This window comes from Hyperolius riggenbachi, chromosome 10 (genome assembly GCF_040937935.1).
Source record: "Hyperolius riggenbachi isolate aHypRig1 chromosome 10, aHypRig1.pri, whole genome shotgun sequence".
NCBI classification, from domain to species: domain Eukaryota; kingdom Metazoa; phylum Chordata; class Amphibia; order Anura; family Hyperoliidae; genus Hyperolius; species Hyperolius riggenbachi.
This window is the reverse complement of record NC_090655.1, coordinates 222,892,677-222,906,207: the sequence shown is the minus strand read 5'-3', so window position 1 is coordinate 222,906,207 and position 13,531 is coordinate 222,892,677.

Below are 13,531 nucleotides of genomic sequence, written 5' to 3'. Positions count from 1 at the left end.
TTTAACTGCTTCCCTTTTTTTCTGTAGTGATCCTTTTTGAAGTTTAAAGGAAATCTGAGACGAATTAAAATAAAAGTATATTAAAGGGACTCCAAGCAGTAACTAAATTCAAAATCTGAACTTACCTGGGGCTTTCTCCAGCTCACCGTAGGTCGGAAAGGTCCCTCGGCGTTCATCTGGCTCTTCTCCCAGGCCTTGGTCAGAAATGGCTCCCCGGCGGCTCCCGGCGACACTGGGCCCGAGTGTCGGGCTCCTTCTTCCTGAAAGGTGACATCAGTCGTCACCACACCGGCCACCTCGCATCATCACGGCAGGCGGCGCGACAGTACTGCGCATGCGCGGGCTCAGTGTTGCGGGGAGCCGCCGGGGAGCCATTTCTGACCAAGGCCTGGGAGAAGAGCCAGATGGACGCCGAGGGACCACCCGACCTACGGTGGGCTGGAGAAAGCCCCAGATAAGTTCAGATTTTGAATTTAGTAACTGCTCGGAGTCCCTTTAAACATACCTGGGGCTTCCTCCAGCTCCCTCCGCACCAATCGCTCCCACACCATCTTCTTTCATCTCCTCGCGTTCTCGGTAGAAGCCCCGTTAGCTTAACTGGGTCAGGATGTACTGCGCGGCACCCGGCCACTTGCACGCGCCCCGACATGCTCCCACTGCGCCTGCGTGGTACTACTGCACAGGCGCAGAACACTCCCAGCTGTGTGAGCAAGATGGAGTCTGTGCGTGGGCAAACTGTGCCTGCGCCAATTGACCCTGACTTGCCAAGCTAATGGGTCTTCTACCGAGAAAAGGGAGGAAGACGGCATGGGAGCGATCGGTGCTGTCCGTGCAGAGGGGGCAGGAGAAAGCCCCAGGTATGTATAATACTTTTATTGTAATTAGTCTCTGGTACACTTTAAAATAGACCAATTAAAAGGTTTAACTCTATAAAATAGGGTGTTAGTAAATCCTCTTTCCAATGGAGTTTGGCAGACAGGCAACAGGGGAGGAAACATGCAGTTGTTTGTAGGTAGACGTGATCCCCTTTAGATCATTAGAAGTGTAGTTTGATCATTTGATCCCTTGATGACGCAAGACTGCGAAACCGGAACTGGAAGGAGACAGGCGGCACTGCTGTTACTGGTTGTGGACCAGCATGGGCAGTAGCACAGAGCCACTCATGCATAGCTTTTTCCTCCGTGCAGAAGAGACTCCATGCTACTGCGCAGGTGCAGGCTGTTCACCTGCGCAGTGTGGCTGCACTTATATATGGACGGGAGCACTGCCATGAAGCATGTCCCAGTGAGGATCAGCAGACCCAACAAAAGCAATAACCTGCACTTACTCGACCACGTAGTGGAGCCTGTATACTGCTAAGCAGGATTGACAGCAACAAATGACTTGATAAGTAGAAAATAATGAATAAAGTGCCGTCACTCCGCAGGCCATATATATATAACACTTTATTGTTTGAAAAAGACACACATGGGGGTAGTATTAAAACCAATTAAAAATATATACTGGAGCGCTCCTGTCACAAACAAACCACATACCTCACACTCATTCCACCACCCATACAGGGGTACCGGTACCTCAAACTGGATATCTACCCTGCAGGGGGGATTGTATGGTACTGAGCGGGATTGTGGACAGTCTGTAGGCATCAAGTGGCTGACCCGTGGGGACACATGGGGAACCCAAGTATCGGTATTGGATAGTGTAAACTCTTCACCCGCGATGCGGGACTCACCACTCTTCGTCCAACTGACGTCTTGGGATGACTGCTGTGCGCACAGCTAGGCTGACAAGTCTTCACCGGACCTCAATCCCTCAGGGAGAGGCACCCGGCCACATGGAGCCAAGGCAGGCCAGCACCACCAATAAAGGTCCCAACTGGGAGACGCACCGGAACGCTCCAGGACAGCATGCGGGTTGAGTCCCCGCCCACCTACGCGTTGCGTCCGCCCTCTGCGAACTTCAACTGGGTGTTGCACCTGCGCCAATTGACCCTGACTTGCCAAGCTAATGGGTCTTCTACCGAGAAAAGGGAGGAAGACGGCATGGGAGCGATCGGTGCTGTCCGTGCAGAGGGGGCAGGAGAAAGCCCCAGGTATGTATAATACTTTTATTGTAATTAGTCTCTGGTACACTTTAAAATAGACCAATTAAAAGGTTTAACTCTATAAAATAGGGTGTTAGTAAATCCTCTTTCCAATGGAGTTTGGCAGACAGGCAACAGGGGAGGAAACATGCAGTTGTTTGTAGGTAGACGTGATCCCCTTTAGATCATTAGAAGTGTAGTTTGATCATTTGATCCCTTGATGACGCAAGACTGCGAAACCGGAACTGGAAGGAGACAGGCGGCACTGCTGTTACTGGTTGTGGACCAGCATGGGCAGTAGCACAGAGCCACTCATGCATAGCTTTTTCCTCCATGCAGAAGAGACTCCATGCTACTGCGCAGGTGCAGGCTGTTCACCTGCGCAGTGTGGCTGCACTTATATATGGACGGGAGCACTGCCATGAAGCATGTCCCAGTGAGGATCAGCAGGCTGCAGGAGGATCGAAAAAGCCTCTGGGTCATCCAATGGCTTCCCTATGTAACTTTTGGCTATATAACTACACTACACTATAATTATCACCCATAGGGATTCTGCCCCGCCCCCCCCCCCCCCCCTCCCAAAAAATGGTAATATTTCATGCACCCTCCCAATCCTACCTAATAAAAGGCAAGTGTCGCTGCGTCCCATGTCCGTCCATCAGTGCTTTTTGTGCACTGCGCATGTGCAGGGACGCAGAGACACTGCCAAGAGCCGGAGGAGGACGAGGCCAGAAGGGGCGTGCGTGTGTGCGTCGCACGTGGCGGGCATGCGTGCGACGGGTGCGCGCCATGTGCGTGCGTGATGGGTGCACGGTGGGCATTAGGGACAGACCTAGCCCGTTTTTAAACGGGCTTAGGTCCACTAGTGTGTTTATAAAAGAATGAAAAGAAAAGAGCAAAAAAAAATGCAGTCTTATTGTAGGAAGAGTAGGGTGATAAGGTACTTTTATAAACACATTGGGGAAGGTGTGGGAAGAATGAAATGCATTATTATAAACTGAGCAGGGTGGAACTGCAGTGCTGACCACAAAGAGTCCATCTCTCTAAGCATAAGATGAAGGTGAACTGGGTCAGGTGATCAGCTCCGTGCTGGAAGAAGGACTCAACCAGCAAGTACCGCTCAACAGATTTATGGCAAAAATGAAAGATGTGCTAATTCAAGGCGTGTTGGAAAGGTACAGGATTTCACCATGCTTGTGTTCTCACAATTCTAAGGCTAGTAACTCTGTAATGAACCAGGAAGGGTGAAAACGGCATCTTCTTTTTCCAGTATGACTTTGGATTGCTTTATAAATTTCAATGAGGCCTTGTTACAGATGTAGGAATGTAAAGCTCAGCAGATCGGCATGGTACTTGCTCTACAACATGGCGGCCTCTAGTTATCCCATGAAAAATGGCGCCTGGAGCAGTCCAAAGGCTGTGGACAGGGTGAAGGAGCAGCGTAGAGGCCGGATTTATACTTCTTTTGCCCCGAGGCCAAGTATGTTGTGGCTCCCCATCCATGTGCTGCAGCGCCCCTCCTCTTCCATGTGCAGCCCCTTCTTCCATGTGTATAATCCATGTACAGCAGCCCCTTTCTTTCATGAAAACCCCCCTTGTGCATCAGTTTCCATTGTCCGTGTGCTCCCCATTTCAGCCTGCTTTTTTATATGTAGCAACCCCTCTTTTCCATGTTTAGGTGCCGCCTTGGACTGCAGCCGCCCAAAGCCCAGGCCTTTCCAGAAATCCAGCCCTGCACAGCATTTAAATGAAATGTGAAGCCAGTGGAATACAACATGAGTGTATGTGTTATAGGCATATCTGCTGTGTGAAAGCAAGGACTGAATTCCTCAATTTCAGAGCTGATGGAGCTAAAGTTCCCTATCACAAATCCTTCCATAATAGCCTGTGGCCAGAAAGAAATACTGAGGATTTGGAGACATATAACACTGTGGACTACAAAAACACCCAGCGTAAAAAGTACATAAAGCATTAAAGGATACCCGAGGTGACATGTGACATGATGAGATAGACATGTGTATGTACCGGTACAGTGCCAAGCACACAAATAACTATACTATGTTCCATTTTTTCTTTCTCCGCCTGAAAGAGTTAAACATCAGGTATGTAAGTGGCAGTTCCTGTTTGAGTCAGGACTGAGTCAGACTACAGTGTGACCCTCACTGATACAAAATTACAACTATAAAACACTTTCCTAGCAGAAAATGGCTTCTGAGATCAGGAAAGAGATAAAAAGGGTCAATAGTTCATAGATTTTAGCTTTGGCATATTTCAATGAATGTGTCATTGAGCAAAAACAATAAAAAAGTTAAAACTTAAAAAGTAGACTTAAAGAGACTCTGAAGCCTCCTTAAAATTATGTTTTTATTTTAAAAACCTCTTAAGCATGTTTGCCCTAACTAAAACGCCGCTATCCCACGGCTGAAAACTAAATTAATCACCCCTAACACCCCTGGCAAAATCCATGACTTTCTTGGTCGTGGATTTTGCTGCCCAGGGAGGCAGAGCTTACGGCTGCAGCTCTGCCTCCATGCGCGTCAATCCACGCGTATCTCCGCCTCTCCCCCGCCCCTCTTAGTGAAAGAAGACTGAGGGGCGGGGAGAGGTGGAGATCCGCTGCAGATGGGTGCGGGTAGAGGCAGAGCTGCAGCCAAAAGGAAGGAGCCCCGCAATCTGCCCCAGCAAGTTTGGGGTGATTAGTGTCATTTTCAGTCGCGGGGATGCTGCATTTTAGTTAGGGCAAACATGCTTAAGAGCTTTTTAAAATAAAAATATTATTTTAAAGAGGCTTCAGAGACTCTTTAAACATAAAATAAAACTGTGGAATATCTTAAAACGTAATTTTTAGGAGAAGGAAGATGGATACAATCATTTATTTCATTTGTTTATTTTTGCCTCGGGTGTCCTTTAAATGCACAACGTTTCGGCTTGTGGGCCTTCTTCAAGTGCTTTCAAGTGTTTGCAAACATTGTGCATTTTATGCTATGGTACTTTAACCTCCTGGGCGATAATCCCGAGCTGAGCTCAGGGTATGTCGCGCATGAGGATTTCTCAGGCCCTGGTGGTCCGATTTGCATAATTTTTTTCTTGTTACACGCAGCTAGCACTTTGCTAGCTGCGTGTAACTTCCGATCGCCGCCGATCCGCCGCTACCAGCGGTGCTGCGCAGCCACCCCCCCCCCCCAGACCCTTTGCGCAGCCTAGCCAATCAGTGCCAGGCAGCGCTGAGGGGTGGATCGGGACTCCCTCTGACGTCACGACGTCGATGACGTCATCGCGAGCATCGCCATGGCGACGGGGGAAGCCAAGCAGGAGATCCCGTTCTCAACGGGATCTCCTGCTTGCGCTGAGCGACGGAGGCGATCGGAGGGTGTGGGGTGATGCCGCTGCACAGCGGCTATCATGTAGCTAGCGCTAGGCTAGCTACATGATTTAAAAAAAAAAAAATTTAAAAAAAGTGCTGCGCCCCCTCCTGGGCGATGTATTTGTATCGCCCAGAGGGTTAAATAAAGAAAGCTATAATTGCTGAAATCCAGGTGGAGACCCAGTCACTCTTGTCCTTTGCTGTGTATCGCTACACCCTTGGTGGATCTGGGTGTGGACAGGTTGACTCTTTGGTGAATGTTCCAGAGCTGAAATAACTGCAAGAATCGATACTTACCCAGGGTTTCCTCCAGCCCCAAAGGCATTTGGAAGTCCCTCGCCGTCCTCCTGCGGTCTGCCGTTCAGCCGCGATCAGCCCCGGGAGCCGTCTCAGTTGCGGAGCCTGTTACCAGGGATGATCGGAGGCACGCGGGAGGACGGTGTGGGACTCCGACGTGCTTATGGGGCTGGAGGAAGCTAAGTATCGATTCTTGTTATTATTTCAGCTCTGGTTTACTTGAAGCAGTATGATCAGCTGGGCTACCCTTTCAGTCTGTAACTGAGTGTTTCAAGTCTTACCCCCATAGAGCCACATTATTTCATGCCATGCACTGATGAGGATCAACCAATTCGAAACAGTCTGTATGCATGTTGGATCAGTGTGGCTCTGTACAATGAAAAAGCTAACACATCATAGTATTCCAGCGGATCTGGAGGATTGGTTAACTTACAGGGACAACAAAGGATGATTTGCATATTCAGCAGTAATGCATTGTGGGAGACATCACATGCTCACTCCAACCTGGATTATCGCAAATACCTTCCGTTTTAAGAAGGCAAACTATTGTTTTGTCTGAAAGTACATAGAGGCACTGCTGTGTTACACAGATAGAAAGTGCAAAGTATATTATGTTTTAAAGGGGAACACTACACAAAACAATAAAATCCTTCAGCAGACTTCTATCTAAAGTAGACTATACACATGTTCGAGTTTGTAAGCCAGCAGCAAAATAGTTACAGATAGCTTTTTCCCACGTTTTCTGCTTATCTCATCTGAACATCTGACGCAAGCGACTCATGCTGCCAGCTCGTATTTCTGATTAGCCTCATCCTATAATTTCATCTCTGCAGTGGAAGTACATTAGAACATCATATTAGCCTATAAAGTGAGGTTATATTCCTGCTTAATTTGCATTTTGACACCCCTCACAACTCATCAAAGCCACATCAGTGTCTGAAAATGTGAGCTGGCAGCATGAGTCAGTTGCTTTAAACTTTCACCCAAGACATTTTTTTACTTGGTATACTGGTGAACTGTCTGTTGAAGGATTTTTGATAGCTCTGTATGGCATAATAAAATTGTAATAACACATCAAATCTACTTAAAAATATATACAAAAACCCCAACCCTTTTTTATAGGTGGTCCTTAACATGGGAGTGGCTGCTCTGTCCTCATGTGGGTTTTCCAATGTGCGATGAGATTCTGGAGTAACTGACAGGAGATGATTTATGCTCTCCCAGCTCAAATATTTTGGCTTTATCCAAAAATTTAAAACTGTAACCAAGCAGCACGGGGTGACCCAAAATCACAAGAAAAGTATAGGGGACTAAAAGAGACTGAAAAGCCCTCCTACTAAAAAGCAAACATTTTGTAATCTTAGAGAGGAGCCATCTCGGATGAAAATTGGGCATATGTGCGGTTGTCCCCCAAGCTTGTTTAAAGGCGAAAATTATGCTGTTCCATTATCCCCAGCATAAGTTGTTTAATAGGGACAGCATAAATTTATCCATAGAGCTTGTGTTAAAAAAAAATAGCTCCTAACACTAATTCTACTCTCCTACACAGCTGATCTGCATCACTAAATCAGCTGTTCCTGATAGGGTAGCGACAGGCTTGCTGTACCCTGCTCCCCCCTAACTGCTATCAGCCTTCCCTCTCTCTCTGCCTACAGCTGATTTATAACTCGACTCACAATCTTCAGAGCCATGTTGTTGCAGTCTTATCAAATGTTGCTATAAAGCAACTAAATAAACAACAACATGGCTCTGAAATTTGTGAGCCGAGTTATAAATCAGCCGTGGCACTATAATCGTCCAGATAGACGCTCCATAAGTCTAACTGGATGCGTATCCACGTATCTGCATCCAGTGTTACTGCGGCGGGTGCACGCGCATGTGGTGGAGATTGGTGAAGGGGAGCAAGTGTTGCCCAAGCCAATTGGGATGGACGTGACCCTGATCAGGGCCAGGGGCTATGTCCATTCATAATAATGAAATTATTTTTAATGAACAATTAATAAAATTAATCCTTTCCAAAGCCACCCCTCCTCACCAGTTAACAAACACAAGAGAAAAAAAAGTAAAAAAAAATACATATATAGTTGCCTTAGGGCTTTTTTTTGAATGCTAAAAAAGCCCCTAAGGCAACTATATATGTATTTTTATTTGTATTTATTGATATGCAGTTTAAACATATAGAATTTTAGAAACATTGGAAAAAAAATGGAGATTTAGAGGTCTCACAGGTGAAACATTGCATAGTAGTACAATAACACAGAAAGGAAGCAGCAACAAGGACATACGATACATCCAAACAGCACAATATGGTTTCTTTTTGGTTTTACAAAGAGGATTCCAGTTGCAGCAAGTAAACACAAACATGGTAAAGCTATCCAGCGTTGGAAGTGGTTCTTTAGGCATGATAACAGATGGAGGATTGGTATTTAATCTAAACATTTAATATATTAAACATGGGGACATTCCCCCTGTGGTCTACCCATGGTCTCCATACCCTTTCAAAGTTCTGCATTGTATCATGGACTCTAGCATTAATTCGTTCAAATACCATTTTTTCATCGATGCGCGTTAAAATAACGTTATATTGTAGGTCAGGTTTTTTCCATTGGGAAGCTATATATAGCTTTAGTGATGAAACTATATGTTGAACGAGTTTGTAAGTAGCATGTTGCATTGTATTCGGTTTGTGGCCTAAGAGGAATATCTGGGGGTACTTAGTGAAGGAGTTCTGAAAAGCTCTGGACATTAACGTTGCTATCTTTGTCCAGAGCCTGGAGATCACAGGGCATTCCCACCATCTGTGGTACATTGAACCTGGGAGGGGACAACCTCGGAAGCAATTCAGGGAATGTGAGGGATATATTCTAGCAAGTCTTAGTGGAACTAAATACGTTCTGTGTAATAGTCTGATGGATACTTCCATGGTCGAGGATTGCATACTGCCCTTAGATAAAATGTCAAGGGATTGTCTCCAATCTACATCATCAAAAGTGACGCCCATCTCTGCCTCCCAGGCTGCATGGAAGGGGAGCTGGGTATCCACTGGGGGTGCGTTCATTACTGAATATAGGTATGATACCATCCCTTTCATTAAGGAGTCTAATTGACAGTATGTTTCGAAGGTGGAGGTTTTAATCCCTATCAGGGGATTTATTAGGGAGGATATGAAATGATGCAACTGTCTACAGCGAAACAATTCAGAGGCAGGAGGTTGAAATGTAGAGATAAGGTCTTCCAGGGAGGGTAATTTGTTGCGTATAAGGATAGGTTTTAGGTGACATACGTCTTTGGAGTGGCACCCACGAAATACCCCGGGTTCCAGGCCTACCTGAAAGTCAGGGTTGCCTACAAAGTTTGTGAGAGGAGATGTGGACGATTGCAGCTGATACTTAAATCTAGATTTCCTCCATACTTGTAAAGTATGAGAAGTGACTGGGGAGCCTGAAACTACTCGTGACGGAATAGGTCTATGTGACCATATGAGGCCTTCTAGTGTATAGGGCATTAGTATACTGTTTTCGACACGCACCCAGGATGGGGTGTGAAACCCTGCGTATAGTGATGGCAGTTAAGCTAGTTGGGATGCTTTGAAGTACTTAAGCAGGTTAGGGACTGAGAGTCCTCCATCAATACTATGCCTCATCATTAGATTTTTATTGATTCGGGGGTTTTTGTGATTCCATATGTATTGGGATATGGCTCGTTGAAGAGCTAGGACGTCGGGTGCGTACACGGCACGCATGGTGATGACAGACCTAGAGCCCATTTTCAAACTGGCTTAGGTCACTAGTTTTCAATAATCTGAAACATGTAAGGCCATTTCAGTGTATCGAAATCCTTCTCTATGTCAATAGTGATGGTAGTAATGGTAGTGGGGTTTTAGTGTTGTTGGCTTGTTGAATTAAGAGTACATTTCTTCTAATATTGTCGGAGGCCTGTCGGTGTGGGATAAAGCCCACTTGGTCATTGGAACATGAGAATATTCACATATTCTCTGTATACTGTGGCCAATAATGCTGCACAGCCTGGAAAAAATACTCCACTGTTGGACAATGTAGAGTGACCAGACGTCCCGGATTACCCGGGACAGGTCCTGGATTCGGGGTCCCAGGCTGCATGAGGTCCCGGGAAACGTCTCGCTTTTAGCAGTGGGACGTCCCGGCCTCGGGACTCTGGCCACCGTACTGAATGAACTAGCCGCAGCGTCTCATAGACGCTGCGCTAGTTCATTCCCCGCAGCCCCACTTCAGCAGCCTGCATTGTCCTCCAGCAGGCACAGGCAGAGCAGGGCTACGGGAAGATGGCATCCGGAGGCGGAGCCCTGTACTGGAGACTTTGTCCCTCCAGTACAGGGCTTCGGGCGCCATCTTCCCGTAGTCCTGCTCTGCCTGTGAGAGCGGGAGATTGGAGGAGGATCGTCCGGGGGAGCTGCGCGCTGTCAGGTGAGTAAAAGCTTTTTTTTCCAGGTGAAATGTGCCCTCATTGCGTTTATTTTGTACTGACATGTTTCCTGCAATGTGTTTATTTTGTGCTGACATGTTGCCCGCAATGCATTTATTTTGTACTGACATGTTGCCCGCAATGCGTTTATTTTGTGCTGAAATGTTACCCACAATGCGTTTATTTTGTGCCGACATGTTTGCCCCCATTGCGTTTATTTTGTACTGAAATGTTGCCCGCAATGCGTTATTTTGTGCTGAAACGTTGCCCGCAATGCGTTTATTTTGTGCTGAAACGTTGCCCGCAATGCGTTTATTTTGTGCTGACATGTTGCCCGCAATGCGTTTATTTTGTGCTGAAATGTTGCCCGCTATGCGTTTATTTTGTGCTGACATGTTTGCCCCCATTGCGTTTATTTTGTACTGAAATGTTGCCCACAATGCGTTTATTTTGTGCTGACATGTTGCCCGCAATATGTTTATTTTGTGCAGACATGTTGCCCGCAATACGTTTATTTTGTGCTGACATGTTGCCCGCAATACGTTTATTTTGTGCTGACATGTTGCCCGCAATACGTTTATTTTGTGCCGACATGTTGCCCATTGCGTTTATTTTGTGGCGTCTGGGGTAACTGTTGCTGCATTTATTATTTAATGGTCATAGTTGGCTATGTTTGCTGCTTTAGGGTAACGGTATACTATTAAATAGCATCACATAGTTTTTGCACACCCATGATGCGAATCCTCGTTTGACCACATCATGGCGTAAACACTGCTTTCTTATGCCTCGCTGTTACATCATTACATTAGCTCCGCCCATACAATGTCATGGCCACGCCCATTTTCCGGCGCAGCGCCACTACATGCTTTTGCACGCCGGAGTCCCCGTTTTAAATTAAAAAAGCAGAGTGACCCGTGTGATTTTATTTATAATGACATACAAATAATTGTAAGCAGCCCAGATCAGGATATAATCAGTACTAATAACTATGATCACATACCAGCTTCAAGTTCAACTTTCTTATTATTGTTACAAACGGAAGTCACTGATAAAGCTCATGTTGTTACATCAATACACCTCTGCGGTTCAAGTTAGAGGCCTGCAGCGGGTCGGGTACCCGCGGGTAACACAAAATGCGGTTCGGGTTCGGGTACCCGAATTGATTTAAGCTGCGGGTGCGAGTTGCGGGTGCGGGTAGCGGTCTGCGGGTGCGGGTAGTGAAAGCAAGCTAAAAACCTTCTTTAGCTTTGGTTTGTGTATAAAAATAGGTTTTATTAACTTTACAGCTCAATGTTACTTTAAATGTGCACTTTAGAAGAAAATGTAAAAAAGCGGGTCGCGGGTCAGGTAGCAGGTATCAAATTCACCAGAAAGCGGGTCCCGGGTTGGGTGCGGGTAGCGGGTCGGGTGCGGGTATGAAAAAATGGACCCGCGCAGGCCTCTAGTTCAAGTTACCATTTTGCGTTCCAAGCTAGAGGACTATTTTCCCCCATGCTTATAGCCTTATTAAGTCCCGCGCTGCCATCTTGTGGCCAATTATGAGAATACACGCTATTCCACACAAGACAAAAAGAACTGACGTTTCTTCACAGTCGTGGGTTCACATTTTTACTGTAGTCATAAGGGTATCGCCTAATGAATATAAAAGTAGATAGAAGTGACAAGTGCAGTAAAAAAAATTTTTTAAACAGTTTTAAAAAAAAAAAAGAAGGAGGTGTGGACCAGAGCAGGATTATCCACAGGGCACCCAAGACAAAAGTCGAGGTATTTGCCTTAAGCCTGTGGGACACACAGTGGATAATCATGGGCCCCGAGTGGTGGCACCAGGCCCACCAAAGCTTCATAAGTGTCTGTGTGGCTCCCCCTAGTTTCCCGTAATCATTATTCCTGCATCTTTGCAGCTTTCAGCCTGCTTGTCTGCGTCCATTCACGCTGCATGCTGCATTCTGAGAATAAAATCCATAAAGTGCATTTGGACAAGGCAAGCAGGCTGGTGGGCACATAGAACAGTGAGCACCAAGAGGATTGGCATTGATTACAGTGAGTCACTACAGTGTATGGGGACACAGGATATTAGAGCACAGGTGAATACCAAATACAGAGTGGAGGGTACACTAATGTAATCCCGGGACAGGAGGTCACTAGGGGGGGGGGCACAGTAGAGAAAAAGGGCATACAGTTGGAAGGCTAGAGGGTCACAATGGGGACAGTAAACACAAGGAGGGGGCAAATTTGTAGTCATGATTAGCACAGCAGGACAAGACATCAGGGGTTAAGGATAGGCAGGGGGTGTTAAGGTTGGGTGCCCACTTTGTTAGGGGGGGGGGGGGGGTTAAAGGACAACTGTAATGAGAGGGATATGTAGGCTGGTATTGTTTAAAAGGAAATAAATATGGCAACCTCCATATCCCTCTCATTACAGTTGTCCTTTATCCAACCCCTGGTGGGTGCCTAGCCTTAAACTCCAGGAAAAGTTAAGGGTTAGGTACCACCAGGGTAGTGGTTAAAGAGACTCTGAGATGAAAAGACCTAAAGATTTGATACTTACCCGGGGCTTCCTCCAGCCCCATAAACACGCGCGGATCCCTCGCCGTTCTCCCACGGTCAGCCGCAAACACCCCCGGTAACTTGCTTAGTTGGCTGCCGCTACTGAGCAAGTTACCACGGCTGGTCGCAGCTGAATGGCAGACAGCGGGATGACGGCGTGGGACTGAGATGAGCACTTATGGAGCTGGAGGAAGCCACGGGTAAGTATCAAATCTTTAGGTCTTTTCATCTCTGAGTCTCTTTAAGAGTTAGGCATCACTGGGAAGAGGGTGTGAAAGGTTAAGCAGCCCCAGGAAGGATTCTGTGTGAGAGTAGAGATAAGTTAAGTTATAGTAAAATATCATTAAATATTTAAATAAATATAGATCAGCGCATGTCATCATAATAGAAAGGGGACGTAGGCAACAGTCTCTTAGAACAAGGAAGACAAGGGGTAACTCCCCTCCACCGAGGGTGGAAAGTAGCAAGGATGGTACAGAGGTGCAAATAAAAGGATAAAACCATTAAAAACCTTTAAAAAGAAGAGGTAGTGGTGGACTTACCACCACCATCAGGCAATAACAGGAGCAATAATTAGTACTGGTCAGTGTAGCTGCCAAGCACCTCTACACTACCCAGTACAAGTTATTGCTCCCGTTATTGCCCGATGAAGCGGCTTAATCCTGCAAAACGCATTGCATTGCGGAGTGTATACATTTTTCATTGTTGACTATTAAATCAACCAACTCGGTGTCTACTTACTGGTGAGGTAAGTCCACCACTACTTATTAAATATTTGTTTTTAATTAGACATTTTGATT